The sequence below is a fragment of the Anser cygnoides genome, chromosome 17, assembly GCF_040182565.1.
Source record: "Anser cygnoides isolate HZ-2024a breed goose chromosome 17, Taihu_goose_T2T_genome, whole genome shotgun sequence".
Classification (NCBI taxonomy): domain Eukaryota; kingdom Metazoa; phylum Chordata; class Aves; order Anseriformes; family Anatidae; genus Anser; species Anser cygnoides.
The window spans coordinates 7,086,692-7,103,316 of NC_089889.1; the positions used below are offsets into that span (position 1 = coordinate 7,086,692).

The 16,625-nt window shown below is 44.3% G+C and overlaps 1 protein-coding gene across 10 annotated transcripts in view; it reads right to left on the bottom strand.

Moving 5' to 3' along the window:
• Nucleotides 1-16,625, bottom strand: part of GALNT9 (polypeptide N-acetylgalactosaminyltransferase 9) — a 586,151-nt gene that overhangs the window by 223,126 nt on the left and 346,400 nt on the right. The window contains exon 1 of one of the 10 annotated variants that reach the window (XM_013173467.3): nucleotides 10,018-10,112. The exons of the other annotated variants lie outside the window; for them this stretch is intronic. The gene's annotated coding sequence lies outside the window, so the exon portion shown is untranslated. Of the gene's footprint in view, nucleotides 1-10,017; nucleotides 10,113-16,625 lie in introns of those variants that run through there. 10 annotated transcript variants of the gene reach the window in all.

Genomic DNA, 16,625 nt, shown 5'->3' on the forward strand with positions numbered 1-16,625 from the left:
CGCTGGGCAAACTGGACCCCAGGAGGAGTCCACCTGGAGCCACAGCACATATTCAGCACCTGGAGACTGGGCTGTCCCAGCAGCCCACGAGATCCAAGCTATTTAGAGCAGAGCCAACTGCAGGTGTGCTGCCCATCTTCAACCTCACCTCTAAACACCGCGTTAAGCACTGAAGAGCAGCGACAGGCCAGCACTGCTCCGGCACCGAGATGTTTCAGCTTTGTAATGTTCTTGGCCCCGACAGTTTTACCCAGGGAAGTTTGCACATAGGGGAAACAGAGAACCTGCGAGAGCAATACTGCATACAAAGAGGGATTTGTCTGACATGGAATGGGGGTATATATAATTTAAGCTCATGCATACTTACAGTAGCTGGCATTTGTTGTTACACCTTCCAAGGGTTTTTTAAATGGCTCCAAGAAACACTTACAGGGTGAAATATAGCTCAAGACCTGGACTTCTCAAGATATTTCAGCATTAATGGATTACAGAATTACCAAGGGAGGGCTAGAAATCATTCCTTAAATAGTCTCAAAGGTAATGAAATAAAATCCACTGAAAGACAAATAGGAACACCAAGGCCTGAATATTATTATTTTCTACTTTAATCAGGTTCCTGAGAGACCTACAAACCAATGACGCCAATTAGCAACAAACAATAATAGCGCTTACATGGACCTATTCAGCTCCGAGATGTTATAGGCACTCATCTATGAGGACACAGGAGACTGACTGATGAGGTACATACTATACAGTACGTACCTCGGGATGTACTTCAGTATCACCAATGCCAGCTACAGTTGGAGTTTCTCTTCCATGGGAAACGCTCATGGGCAGCAGTTTCTGTTCCAAACCATAACAATTTCTCTAAAAACTTCATTTCACAGGCATTTTTAAACACACTTCATTGTAATTGACAAATCATAAAAATAATTGATGTCAATAAGAGGTCTGTTTCATGACTTTGCTCTAAAAGCTGATCTTTTTCAAATATTTCAATTCCCTTTTTCTTTCAAAATCTAGTTTCATCGAACCGACACCTACTGCAAAGTTGAATTCTGATAAAACCTTTTTCTAGAAGAAAAACGTGCCAGTCCAGAAGAAATCCTGCAACAGAAAAGATTGGGGCCATGGACACCTACTTCTCATCTCCTCAATGTTAAAGTACTTCTAAATAAATTACAGTCAAATATTATTCAGCTGCATTAGTACCAAAAAAGAAAATTCAGACAGACTTAAGTAACTAGCAAGTATAAAAAGAGCCTTAGCCACGTAGGAACATAGGCAGCAGAGCGAGATGCTAATTTTCAATAAACAGAGCTGAAATTAAACATATTCCTCTGGCAGCTATCTGGCTAAGCTAAAGGACACTCCCACGTAACCCCTATCATGGGGCATTTGTTTTCTCCGAGCATTTGCCTGATGTATGATTGTCTTGCAGTGATTGGGAATAGGAACCGTTCCCTTCTCAGATGGTGACTCAGAAGTTATTAAACACACACACACAAACACTAGCCTATCTTAATTACGTCTTCATCAAATGCAATCACGGAGGCTTGAACTTTCAGTTCAGCCACCTTGTGCCTCAAAGTAAATGTAATCCTTCAGACAAAATGTTTACCAAGCTGAATAACCCGGAGTGGTGGTAAACCGGTGTCAGATGAAAAATTAAGTGCCTTGATGCTTCTAAAAGCATTCCAAACAGTGGGGAAAAAGCAATCAAAATACATTAGCAAAGGAGGCTATTCACACCTCCCCTCTACCCATTTTTAAGCTATAAAAGCAAATGCCACGTGAGCTAAGCAGATAAAGCTTGAATAGACAAGATTAATTAGAAAACAAAATAGAAATGGGAAAAGCTGATGTGCTTTTTTTTTTTCCCCCCTTACAGATTTGTGTTCAGTAAGGGCCACTTAAAAAAAAAACAAAGAAAACACAAAACCCTAGCATGGGTTGACACTTCCTTGTCTTTCACTGAGTAATGAACCGATTTTCTTGTTCCTTGAAGATAAGGCAACTTTTGACTATGAGAAATATAGGAGAAAGTTTTCTATTATAGGTATAGGTCAGCTAGAGAACAGTGGCAGAAAATTGCTATACCCTATAATTGCAGTGATATAAAGTTGTGGAACATAAGTTTTCCGATGGACTGCTATACTCCCTTTTCTTTTCAGTTTCTGAGACATCAAGGGCAGGTACCAAGAGACAAGACTGGTCTCTGATGGAAGTTATTCATTTCATAGATAAGGGGAATGATGGATCACTGGAGGGGGTAAGAAAAAAAAATAAAAATGAACTGAAACTTTTCTGTTCCAGCATTGGGCTAAACGAGGATAGGGAGGGAGTCAACCTGGCTGGGAGGCACCAAGGACAATTTGTTCAATCCGGGAAGCATTGAAACTGAAGCTTCAGATCATGGAGCTTGATGTTCCTCTAAAACCCATAGATACAGAGCACATTTCTAAGTTGTTTTTTTTTTTTTTTGAATGATTCCCCTTTACATTTGGCATTGTTTAGAAAGAAATATCCCAATGCCTCACAAAACTCACTTCTCCCACAAAAAAAAAAAAAAGGGAACCCAAATTCCTCAAAGTCTGGAAAATGAAAATGGCTTCACCTCCAACTCCCTGTATCTCCTCTTTTGTTTGGAGTTCTTTTCTACATGCCTGTGTGTGTGCATATGCATACTTACAGAAAGAGAGACTCTAAGCTACCAAAATAAGCTGTGCACTAGTAGAAGACTACTCCCTGCTTAACAATGCTGATAACTGGATGTGCTTTAAATCTTCTCCAGGCAAATCTCTCTTGCAACGTTATCATTGTTTTGAAAAAAAAAAAAAAGTCCAATTATAAAAAAAATATGCAGCACTGAAGAACTGAACTTTTTTTTTGCATTTTGAATGTAAATTTAAAAAATATATTGTTTTATAGAAACCTCTAGAACTAAGTTCTTGAAACAGCAATAATTAGAAAGAAAAATAAGCTTCTGAAATATTGGCAGCTTCCTCCTGTTTCAGAACCGTTCCGATTACATGTTGGGTTTGTTTGTTTTCCTGAAACAGACAGCTGAGGTGTTGTTTAGACTCATTCTGCTGTCAGTAATCATCCTCAGCCACATGCCACTAATGCAAGGACAGCTAAACTTTATGAAGATAAACGACTAAGTAGTGCTGGTTGGTGTTTTGCCTGTTTCCATTCAGTAGGCTCTCACACTTGACAGTGACAGTACAACATCATAGACAACCGGCTTCTTGTCATCTGAGCAGCCAGACTAAAAAAAATTCACCCTCTTCTGACTACACGGTTCTCATAGATCTGATGCAGGCTTACTTATACTGCTCCCCCTCCTTCCTGAGGATGTGGATTCAATACTGTTACTCCTTAGGAAGCCATATGTGAATCAAATAGCAAAGAATTTAGCGAGGTCCTTGTTCTTCCTAAGTGCTCTGGTACTAGCATAGACAACCTTCCCCCTCGTGCAAATTTAGTTGTTTGTATTCTTGTTACATCAGCAGGTGCTGACTTCTTCATAAAACTTGTATGATTAAAACCTTTCTTCCTCCTCAGAAAGAGGGGAGTAATCTCTACTTCTAGGGTGAGTGCTGCCCTGCTTACTCAAGTGCATTAGTCCACTGACGCTCCATTCAAGTATCTTACCAGCCGAGAAATGGGACCCTACTCAGCAGTCACGTTAGGAGTGACAAAAGCCTCACTATCACACAGTGAAATGCCTTCATCACCTCCAGTGCTGTCCGTGTTCTTGACCCTTCCAGGATTATTTAAAAAGGAAAAAAAAACAGTATTAAGTCACTAAGCTGTTCAAGCAACAGATAAATCAAAGATTTTATAGCTCAGGAGGAAAGACCGTGGGTGACACCTAACCAAAATAAGAGAAGGCTTATTAGTACTGAGCTGAGGAGTTGTGCTACAGCATCTCTGTAGCACAAACATCATTCCCGTGTGATGGGGTGCCACGAGAGATGAGGAAGGATTCTTCAATGCTAGCAAAGAAAGGAAGAAAATTGAATTCCCCATCACTCAGCTGTAAGCAGTCTAATGAAGTGACAAGCAGTTTTCCTAAAATAAAAGAAGAAATGCATGCCTCTGTTTCAATAAAGACCATCAGACTGAAACCTGAAAGAAGCTTGTAAGCACAAATAGAGAATTGGAGAAAAATCACCTCTTCTAGCAAAAGCCCTTGCCTTGCCCAGGTACCCAAAGGCTGCATCTCAGCAGCAGAACCCAGATAGCCTAAGGCCAGGCACACAGGCACAGAGAGCTTGGTAAAAGCTCATCCCACAGCCATTCCTGTAGATACTGCGTTGGCTGTCTCAGCTCTGTTGGGTGTCCCTGGGGACAGAGCACGCCCCCTCGAGGAGCATACCAAACCCTAGCTATAAATGCTCAGTCGTCTTCAATCAAGCTCCTCTTTTCCCAATGGAGGGCTTTTCCCTGGTGGAAAAGTTCCGGTAAAACCCCGCCAAATTACTTCCTGGGGGCAATGAGTACATGAGTCCAGGACTTTGACAACACTGGATCACTTCCAGCATCCTGCGGTCGAGCAAATCCAGCCCTCTATACCTAATCAAATTGCGAGTAAAAAGCTAGTAGTTTGTTTCATCACCAAAGCGCCTAGCAGCCCGGAGGTTCACTTTAAAAGGACCTAGCCAGAAACCGCAGGTATTCAAGTGATCTTTTATTACAAGTATTTGTCACTAGCCAGACCTTTCAGGCACCAGTTCCTAGAAGTCCGCACAAGGGGAAAATAAAAGCTAACGCGAGCTATCAGGAGTTGGAGAGAGGCCTTCAAAACCATGTCCCAGCGCAGGCTGTCCCAGGAGCAAATCCAGCCTGCCAAATGCCTAAAGCAATCACCATGTGTTCGTAACTTGTTTCCCCTCACCTCCCCAAGAGTGGGCAAATTATATCGACCGTGTTTCTGAGGACCTTCACCGCCTGGTCTCCTATGGAGGCTGCTTCGAACTCACCTCTGGAAATTTCAGTTCCTCCCATTTGTCTTCTTTTCACTCAGGTACACATCTGAACTTGCTCGTGACATCACGTAAGATTTGGAAAGAGGCATCAAGAACAAGGTGGTTTGGGAGAATTCATTTTAATGTCAAGTAAAGGTGTCTTTTCTTTAGTTATCTACTTGAAACAAGTCACAAATCAGCAGCTCGTGCTCTGTATACAGTCTGAAAACAAACTGACAGCCCCCTTTCTGAACACTTTACAGTGTGATTCCAGACAGGCAATGAACACTCCAAATTTATTTACTGATATTTCAAACATTGATGGCTCTCAAAGGTACTTTGCATGGCAACTGCCCTTTTATTTAGAAAATAAGCAAAACTAACGAAGCAAGAAGTATCACTTTGGGCCACTTCTAATGCACTGAATTACACAAGTCTAAATTAAGCTGGAACACTTCCCATAAGGAAGCATTAATTCTGCACTCTCCAAATCCAGCAATCTCAAAGAGATTCATCAGGAATAGACAGTTCAGGTTCGTGCACTTAAATCATTCCATGTTACAAAGAGGAACATATGCTGAGTGTCTCCTAACTGGCCTTTTTTTTCATTGCCAATGTCACATTTCATTGCCTGTCACATTTCAGCTCTGTAGAAACCCTACTTGGAAAGAGCAAAGGAGAATGCCCATTCCCGTGCCTCTGCTACAGCATTTGTTACAAGTTTCCTCCTAGTGCAAGAGGATTCCAAGTACTGGGGACTTTCTCCTGCAGGAGATCCCCCACCTTGATGTGTACAGAAATGAAGAAACTTTCCCCCCCCCCCCCCCCCCCCCCCCCCCCTTTTTTTTTTTTGAGGTTGGGCAGGGGCACCAAGAAAAACCTTGGTGCCTTTTCCAAGAAGAGTTGACGATTTTCCTGCTCTTCCTTCAGAGCTCAGGTAACACCCAAAGGCAGAAGGCCTCCAGCAAACCGAGAAACCTTCAGAAAAATCTCAGATTCAGATGTCATCTATTTAGATAGCTCTGGGGGAGCACTGTTGACATGACTTAACAGCTCTCAATCACTTTAACCACAAGCCCTTGCATGTGGGACGTTTCATCGTGCCCATCAACAGGGCATTGTTTACATTTAACCTTAGCATTTGCCCTTTCTTAAAATGGAGATAGGTTAGAAAGGGAAGTTTTGGCTTACTGTTCACAGCATTTATCGACCTGAAGAGGCTATTATGATAGACTGCGGGTCCACAGGGTCACTTGCACTCTGACTCTGGTTTCCATACAGCTATAGATTTTGTGATTACAGTGGCTTGCTTCCTTACACTGATAGCTGTGGGTGCATTCAGCCAACAGCTGCAGTGAGCTACACAACTTAACCCAGCTGAAAGCAGAGTCCCAGGAGAAATCTCAGTGTACGTCCTGCTCTGGACAACTCAGCGTTTTGTCTGTGTAGAAAGGCGGAGTTTTGAGTATGTATACAGAGATAAGGTAACTTCATGTTGAAGATGTATAAAGGTAAAGCCTTGGCCCAAGAATATGTCTACACAGCATCATCCAGCACCAAAGCTGGTGCTGTGGTGGCAGAGCACCAAGCCAGGCTTGGCATTCAAGCCCCAAGCCCAGCACTGCATTTCCCAGGCCTGGCTCCTGGCCAAGCCGACCTTTGTTTTGCCACCCCTCCTTCAGCTTGCTTAAGAAGAGCTCCTCCATGCCACACAGGCAGAGCAGCCCTGACGTTCAGCTGCGCCTGAACCCCTGGGCAGTTTAGGGGTGCTCAAACCATTTTCATTAGTGCAGCCTCAAAACGTGGAAACGCTTTAATCCAGATGAAGCTGCAGCAAGGAAGGTGCTGATTGGGCTCTGGATAAGTCACACTCATGGCCTTCTTCCTTTTAATAACGATATCGACCAGTACTACATAGCTTAAGCTAAGAAAGAAAAAAAGGCCTGGCCATGATACTATTCTGGTAAGAGATTGTAGCTCTGCGGGTACCTAGGACTGCCAACCTTTAACATTTTTACCTCTGCTAGCCAGTCTAAAACATAGCCATGCCAGGCATTCGGTGCCCAATGCCCCTTCACTTGAGGGCCCAGGACTACAGAACTGGCCTATATTTCAGCACCAGCCGTAGGCTTGTATGCCCCAAAACATTTTTTTCTTTCTTTCTTACACTGACAGCTGTGGGTGTAGCAAGAGATATTTGCCCCAACCTAACAACATCTTCTCACGTGTAGTTTCTAAGATAAATCTCCATGCCCAAAAGGCACTGACAGGATGAAATAGTAGCTTATACCACGGTTGCTTTTCACAGTACTTTAACTTGTGTCCTACACGGTATTTTTATTTGCTTGTACAAAACACTATAAAGCTAGATTGAATTTTCTTGAAAATCATAGGAACCAGAGCAGTGCTGTGGAGCGCTCCTGAGACCATCAACCTGCATGGGAAGATTTTAAGGTTTCTGGTCACAAGACTTTCTAAAAACCATCAGCTCTCAGAGGAGGAAAGACACAAATCTTCACTTTTATTTGCTAAGTTGATTGGCGCGTTATTTTTCCTCCAAGATCCTGCTGAGTCTGCTTGGCTCGTGGCCAAGGGATGCATTTTGCCTCCCTGTTTGTACCAAGTTCAGTACGGCTGTGTGCAACTCAGTGCGGATAAGTGGAGAAACAAACTACTAAATAAGCCCATTTCCCTAGCAACAATCCCCTTTTCTCCAGCACTTTTAAACTCTGGTTTGCAGCATCACTCCTCTTGACCCTAAGTAGGTGAGAGCTATGTCAATACCAAGTGTCACATTCAGACGGCATAAATTGCTCTGAAGCTCCTACTTTTTCTTTCACCTTTCCTACTGCCTAAACTTAAATTGCCAACGCTTTGCATTACTGGCGAGATCACTGCACAAAAGGACCTGTGGCATTCAGTGTGGATGAAGCTTGCTCCGAAGGGCATCTGGGCATTCCAGCACCACATCGGTATTCAACCAGTGACATCTCTAATTAAGGGCAAGGGAAATCTTAATCCTGAACGTGTCCGTTTTTCAGAAAAAGACAATGATCTCCGAGCAGACAGTGTATCTGTTCAGGACACAGAAGTTTTTGTTCTTAACACACAGTCTTCAGTAGGAATGAAGGCAGTATTTCTCTGCTCCTAGGGCAACTCATTAGTGCTCAGAGCTGTGTTCACACATCTCCCCCTAATGCCACACACCTTGGCTACCGCTTCGCACCAAACTTCCCATAAGCCTAAAATCTTTAAGTTCAGCTCTATAACTTATCAGACCGAAAGCTAAACCCCTCCTCAAAAGGGGCCAAAACACAAAGGTGTTTAATTAAGAGACAAGTCTTCATTTACCAATATTGCCATGAATGCAGAAAACCCCACGGGGAGTTCCCCAGCAGATAAGAGCCTCAGGAAGGAGAGGAAATACATGTTCCAAACCAATAATCACCATTTCCACCTTTGCTAGACTAATACCTAGCACTGCCAGCCTAGTTGAAAATCATACTTTATGAGTTCAGAGAAGTTGATTACACACACGGACTGGACTGAAACACACACACAAAGGGTGGCAGGACAAGGCACACCACCAGAAAAGAGAACCAGCGCTGCCACGACACACCAAGTCCTTCATTTACATCCAGGAGCCACTCTCAGACAGGTGTTCTGCTGGGCTTCCCCACTGGATATGCACCTCGCTAATTATTGGATTTGTCTCAGGACTACTGGCACTAATTAACACCACAGTCTAATTAATCAGAAATTCAAATTCCACCGAACAGCTTTTATGCAGCTATTTCTGCTGCACACAATGGAGGGATTCTTTTGGTTTTGCATTTGGCTTTTTTGTTAGTTTTACTTTGAACTGGCAGCAGGATTAATAGGCTGGATATGAGTAGCACTAAGCACTAACATTGGTCTTATCAAAATCAAACACGTGCCCTTCCCCCTACATTATATTTTATTCTCAAAACGTGATGTTTCTTCACATGACAGCAATCAATTCCTTAACTGTTGCTTGCTATAGATCTTGCCATAGATCTAACCTGCGAGCAGCTCAGGCTTCGCAGAAGAGTCATCTGCCAACGCTGATGACCGAGATACCTGCAGCCCCCCCAGTGCTGAAACTTAAACGCACCCTACCCACAGCTGCATTCTCCAGGTTTGCTCAACTATCGTTTCTTCAGGGACACACGTTTCTTTCGCTATGTTGGTGGTGTTTCAAGGACAAACTGGACGTTTCGTCTGGCCCTGCAAGAGGTCAGAGGCAAGCCTGGCAACCCAACATTTCAGGAGCCTGAAACATTCACAGTAAGGCACCAATCGGCACGGGCACAGATACCAGCCACGTATTATTGCCACCAGACCACTGCTGATACTTTACATTAAGCCCTTTCCCTCCCACATATTCTAAATGGACATTTAGCTTCCCAGTTACCATTTCTGCCCCTTAAGCATTTGAAACTCTGGCCTCTCAGAGGTGGTCATGGGATAGTGCAGGGCCTCCCGCATCTCCCAGAAGCCCTATTAAAACAACTAAGCAACAGGGAAACATCTATCCCTTCTGGAACATTCACAAATTGCTCTCTGGACCGTACTACTTTCAGTCACACAGGAAAGAAACATGCAATTTTATTTTTACTAAAACAACTATTTTTGCTGGACTTGACTGAAGAAAACAACTGGCTGCTTTAACTACAAAATAAACCAAACTGTGAAATGCAGAGCTGATCATAAACGCTACAAACCTTTAAATAATCCTCTTTCCAGACTGATACTCCTCTACATCTCTAGGCAGGTTTATCCCCAGTCCTTATCCCCACAATCTATTATTAAGGTGCCCTGTTAGCTATTTGTACTTTGCACTGCTTAAATAATTCAAACGCAAGCAAGTAGGATGTTCCAAAAACCTACGCTACAGAAGCTTACAGCATACGTGGCTTTAAACAATTTCCGCACTTCAGTCCCGCAGTATTTCACCAGTCCCAGACAACCCTTCATTCCCCATCCAGCAGGGCTTCAGGCCCCTGGGAACCTGGTGTCCTACCTGATTTTACGAAACAGGAGTAGGAGCTCACGCCATCAGGGGCTGGTGTCAAAAAAGCACATCACGCTCACGTCCCCTAAAATCCAGGTCAACTCCAAAGTAAAAAAGCAGTTAAAGAAACCTTCCCCCTCTACCTATGGGCTGTTCTGGAAGATCTGTTCTACTGAATGATTTAGCAGCTGCAGGCGATAGGAGCTACAGGTGCTCGGCACATCTGAAGCATCAGCCCTAATGAGGCAGGCATGGTGGAGAGAGCACAACTGCCAAGGAGCACAGGCAGGGCTTAATCCTGCTGCTGTTAATGACTCAACGGGCCTTGAGATAAGCAAAAGTTAACCCTTATGTTAACCCTTGCTGGCTTTTACATGGGGTAACAATGTTCTCCGTAGCCATACGCTTAAGAAAACTTTCCCTTACCTAAAATATTATGATCTAAATGCATCTGAACATGAAAAAAAAAAAAAAAAAAAAGAAAGGAAGCTCTTTGTGCCTTATGAGTACTAGGAGGCAGACACGAAACCTCAAAGTACTTGTGCATGTCTCCATTTCCCCGACACAACGGCGCTGAGAAATGCCAGCTCCAGACAGGCTGCAGCAGCTGAACATCAGCAGTGCGCTCGCTGGGTGCACATTAACCCAAGTGCTTTTAAACGGGTACAAGAATAATTTAATGCAGCTCTCGTACCCTTCTGAAAACCACGGCTTGTTTTCAACCTCCCATTACGCATCCATGCATCTCTGCGTTTGTTTTCCAGAGTCTTTGTAGGGAAGAAAGAGGGACTTTGCGATCATCCCGCTGATTATACCTACAGCTGGTGAAAATTAGGGAAAGCCAGATGGTGTCTCACCAATCGTTCTGCAGCTGGCCACAAGGAAGGCAGCTGGGGGAGACAAACACTCCCACCACGCTCGTCACAGAACAGCACAAAAAGGAAATGCATCTCCTCCTAGTAAAACTCCAATTTGCTATTAAAAAATAGAGGTACGAGGGAAATTGTTTCAGGTAATTGCCAGGGAAGGAAAAAAAAATGGACATGCAGTTGCATTGTGAAATGAGGGCAGCAAGACCTAGACTAGTGTGAGTGAATCCTAAGGTACGGCGACCAGCGATGTCCTTTAGCTGCAGATATGGTTGCCACGCGTGTCCCCTAAGATGCTTCACATTTACATCTGCAAGCCTCATTTCCTCCCACCCTCTGAAATGCTAAGATCTTCCCCTCCTAAGGCAACACTGTACTGAGAGCAGATGCGGCTCTAAGGCTCAACAGCTGAACTATGTATATATATATATATTAAGCAAACACATGATGGTTGGCAAAGAGAACCATTCATTAACACAAAAAATGAGATGATATTGTAGGCTACAATGGAGCACTGCTCTACTGAAATGCTCCTCTGAAGGCCTGGACTTTGATCTCCTTTTACATGCCACATGCAGACCGGTGTTTGAAAGTTACAGGCACCGCGAGCCTCACTCAGCCCTCCTCCTACCTGAACTAACCCAAAAAAGGAATCTGCATCTAAAGCTTTCCATAGTTCTTAAGCACCAGCTGACTGTGAGGCGGGAACTGTCATTCTGATGATTTCACAGATGACTGGGAAAAGGCAATTCTTCACAGGGTCACTGACATGCCTCTCTACACCTTTAGCTTCACTGCATCCGAGGGCTCTTCAGCTGCTGAATCCATTCCCAAAGCACTTTCCATCATGTCTCTTGAGCCAGTCATGTCTTTCACCCTTGCAACCCTAAGCCGATAGTCCCATAGCCCTAGATAGACTGAAACTATTTTTTCCAGAGCTGTGATGATGGTGAGCACTCTAAAATTTCTACAACAGTTGTGTACATCTTACTACTTTTTCTTCCTTACTTTGGCAGGTTCTCTTAAATTACTCAGGAACACTTACACACTTGCTGGACTCTCACTGTGCTCAGTGGGTCAAATAATTTGTTGTGATCCACCACAGAAAGGCAAAAAAAATGGCAATTTCAGTCTGCAGCACATTAAAAGCCACCAGTGGCCTTACAGCGTGACAATAAAACACTGAGTGATGCCCTTTGTCAGAAATTGCAAAAGATTGCAAATGAAGCTGAAATGCTCATTTTCTGGAGAAGAAAAACCAGAACAATCTCCAGAGATGTGGTGACAAACCATCACGGTTCGTCCATCACTCCACACGATCGGGCTTTTGTTCCCTCCTGACAGTCCATCTTTCCAACACACTGATTTTCTTGCAGCCGAGTACCACGCAGCACTGCTCCAGAGCATTAAGACAGCTTCTGCATTTCATCCCAGAGGCTTCCCCACTTAAATGACAAGGAAGGGGCTCTTCTGCATGCAGATTAGCCAGCCCTGCTCTGTACAGCCAGCTGGCATTAGCCTGCACAAGTCTGGGGCTATCGTGACAACCATCAGCTTATCGAGCTGGGAGAATCTCATCCCTTGTGCACCTGACCCCAGGAAGAGACAGCATACAGTTTATTCACAAAACGCTGATGTGTTCATCGACACTGTAGCCATGTAAGAGGCTTTTTAATCCATAGTGTGGAGCATATTGCCTCCCAGCTCAACCTAGCTAGACATTAAAATCAGAAGTCGTGGTAGGTAAGCGCCTAGTAAGAATAGCACTTTGCCATTGAACTGCACGTGATGAGGAATGTTTTCTACTAACAGCAGAAAAGTTATTAGCTCCCCCCATGCCTGTCCACTATTAGGCACTTCTGCTTTGAATACACCAAGATTTCCCCAGTATTATTAGGACAATAAAGGACCAAAATACATTTGACTCTGTTTATCTAATAAACTCAAACCTGTAATGTGCCAAGTGTTTTCCCTGAATGAGTATCGAGTTTACAACTGCATTGCCTTAGCTAGAGGAAGGAGGAAGAGAAATAGGGCAAACACTTTGGTGTTTTAACAATATTATGATGTTCCCTTCTTAATTAATATTGCTGATCCATACACCTCTGTAACAAAGCAGCACAGATCATGATATTGCCCCATAAACTTTTTGCTCTAAGCTTACCGTACTTAAATGTAGATACCACTGAGAATCAAGACAGAAAAATGGAGAGAGTTATAAATAAAAAGATTTCATGCAGGAAAGCTAAAATACTAAACTCATGTCTGTGTAGACTCAGAGGATGATTCACTCATTTAATCTAGAAACATTTTCAGACATTAAAGTGAAATAACATATCTGTGTGGGTATGGGGTAACTGGGAGACTAAAGTGATAGAGAAGTTGAAATGTTAAGATACTATATTAAGAGCATATATATTTATGACCAGAGTTGAAAAGAGCTTTAAATATGTCAAAAATTTAAAGACTACATTTTGGGTATGTTTGATAGATTTTCCTACAAACGCTGTGTTTGCTAGGTGGAAGGGGGAATAACCCTATCTCCTAACCCACGCCCTTAGGACCAAAATACAGCATGATGCCCATACTCCTCCGCCCCAGGGGATCCCACTACAGCAGCCAGTATGGGGCTTACCCACCTGCTGCTGGCTCTTGCAGGCTTCAGCAACCCCTCATCACACACCGCAAAGGTAGGTACAGATAATATAACATATGCATGGTAAGACTTGCATATTTAGACAGATTCTTTTTAAAAATAAAGTACTGGAGAAGATACCCAGACGAGACTGGTACCAGGAGTGCACAGTTTTACTCTGGGCTCTGCTCGCAGCGTACAGCCACCCCGACTTTCTGCCACGTCAACCAGCTCCACGTGGAGCAGCACCTCATCTGGTGCAAAGCGGCACCACTGTGCAGTGACTTAATGAGAATTTCACTAATTAACCCCAGCACAGGACTGATGGCTTTCTGCCTGAGGAGAAGCAAACATTTTCCCTGCCTGCTGGTCCGTGAAAAGCTTTTGTTAGAAGGGCTGATCTTTTTCTGGTGTGCAGAAGAACAGTTGCGTTATGTTTCCGTTTCTGGAAAGAGCTTCAGTGAGTGCTTGCTGCGCCGAGGAGACAGGCTGGAGCAGGCTGTGGTCCTGCAAGACCCGGTGACGTCCAACAGGGCATTGTGACCGCACAGATCCACTGCAAAAGCGTCCTTCTGACACGCTGCTGGAGGAAAGGAGCTGTCCCCATCAGCAGTGCAGAGCCGCGCTGAGCCAGGCAGTCTGCCCCTTGTAATGAAAACCCAGCATATGTGCAAAGTAATTAACAGCTACCATTTAACTCCAGAAACTAAATGAACAGGGGCAGAGCTGGAGAACATCAGTGCCAAGAAACACCAGACCAGTTCGAACTGGGAGCAGAGCACAGTGCTTCCCGGCTCGCTCTGCACTCAGGGCTGCGCACACAGCCCCGCAGACGGAAATACAGCTCTCCTACCAGCCTAGCAATATTTATTATTTATAACCGTGATAAAGATCATCTATATAGTCCAACAGAGATGGAATCCACCTACGCTGCACACAGCCTGCCCCCAAAGCAACACCCCCACGTATCCTGTACCGACAGACGAAGCAGCCAGGCTCAGCGATGTGACTGAGGGCACGCAGCCTGCCAGAGGTGCTGAAAAGCTCTTACAGCTCGCTGTCTCCTACGCTGGTAAACTCCAAAGGCAATCCCGGATGGAGGTAGACAATAAAAACAGTCAGTGTTGCCAGGGATCTTATGCTTAATCAGAGTCATGCTGATTTGTATTGATATGAATGGTAGGATATAAAAAAGCTCGTAAATTTTATTGAGTGAAAGCTTCATCAGATATAAAGAAGCGAGACGGTAATGGGCATGAAACTAATAGAATAAAAGCAGTATGGGGTCATATAAAAATACAGACTGATTTCTCTCCAATAAAAGTGACATTCAGAGTATGATAACCACATTTCCAGTAATTGATTAAAGGCGTTTGATCCCCTCTTCTCTCTCAGATAGGACTCAAGCTTGTAGTTGCAACTATACTGGTGTTAAGGATCAAGAAAGTGGAAAAAACACAGCCTGGTTCTTTTAGTTGACCTGAAAATGCAGTGCTCCTATTCTCATCCTCTGTTGCTGATTCTTTCAGTGTTGCCAAATGTTAAAGAGACACCTTAGAAGCAAAGAGCTCAACAGTTAATGCGGTGCAATTTATAGTTGGAGCTTCACCCATGTAAAATACAGCTGTGTCACAGCTGCAGGAATTTCTTACAGAAGATGCAGAGGCTACGCTGACTTCCAAAGTTATAACTCAGCAGAAGAGCTGAAGCAATAAGCATATTTTATTATTAGAGGCTGCAGGCTTATTTATTTATCCAGACTGCACCAGGCAGATGCTGGAAAGAAGACGCAACCTTTCCCCCAGGCTCATACACACGGGCAATTACATGTCTGAACACCTCCCTCCCAGAGAGAGCTTGGGCTCTGGCTCTGAAGAATGGCAATTGAACGCCGCAAGAAGCCAGCACAAGCCAAGGAAGGATGCTGTGGGGTACAGGATAGCACCACGATTCTCAGCCTTTTCTGTACCCTGCTCTTTCTCATTCAACCGAGACCCAGTAGCAATCCAGCATTACATTTAATAACGTGATAAGGCTGGCAGTAAGAAGCCCTGAGCTAACAGGATATTAATCTCTCCATCTTTGGAGAGAGGACAAAGCACGAGAGCAAACACGACCCAGAGGGATATATGAGGACTCAGTTTTTTGCATTTGCTTTATGGGAAATTTCCTCTGGGCTTCTGACCCAGATGGAAACCAGTAGAAGCTAAAGGGGTACCAAAGGAATCTTTCAGCTGCAATTGTGCACATACCTGAGCTAAAGTGTTCAGGCAGGGGGTTGGATGATGTTGTTTGTGCCAGGGACCACTTCAATTTACACTGACTGCTACCTCCTTGAATCCAGGAGTGACAAGTGCACGAGGGAAGCAGGGTGGGCAAGCAGTGGGAGCTGCAGGTAGCTGGGGGCCACCTTTGGATTCCCTCAGAGAGCACAAAAACTATAGTCATACAAGGTGGTTTTATTGTATGGTTCAGCTGAACAAACTGCACTTAAGGTTAACAACTTGAGTGCCTCCCCTCTGGAGCAATTGGGGGAGTTGCGGCAGGACCCCACAGAGACAATGAAAGAGCTGGGCAGGAGCAGCTTGCCCCCTAAACAGAAGGCCTGGCTCTGGCCACTTCCCCAACATTAACTGCAGAACTGCCTGCAGCAAGCTGCGCTTTGTTGCATGGCCATTTTCAAAGTCATGAGCGTGCACCATGCAGGCATGACTTGAGCACAGAGAAGGGCTGCCGATTAACATGTCTTTGCAGCACCCCTTTCACTTCTCCAGGACATTTTCCTTGCAGAGTTACTGTCCATTTGCAGTTTCAAAATGGAGGCTGTCACCTGTACAAGTAATGCTGGCCCAATGCGAGTGGTGTCTGCAACCCTCGTCCTAAATGGCACACAGGCTGGGAAACCAAACAGACAAACTGAATTCTTTGTAGGCTCCCTCCAAAGTGTTCCTGCTAATGGTAAGTCCAGCACATCTTTCCAGGCTTCAGATTTTCCCTCCTTCTGCACCTGTGCCCAGCAGATGCTCAGCAGTTGTGTCCATTCTCCTTCCTTCTAGTGCCAGCTCCAGGAACCAGGAAATGCCAGCCCCTGGAAACACCATCTTTGACCTATC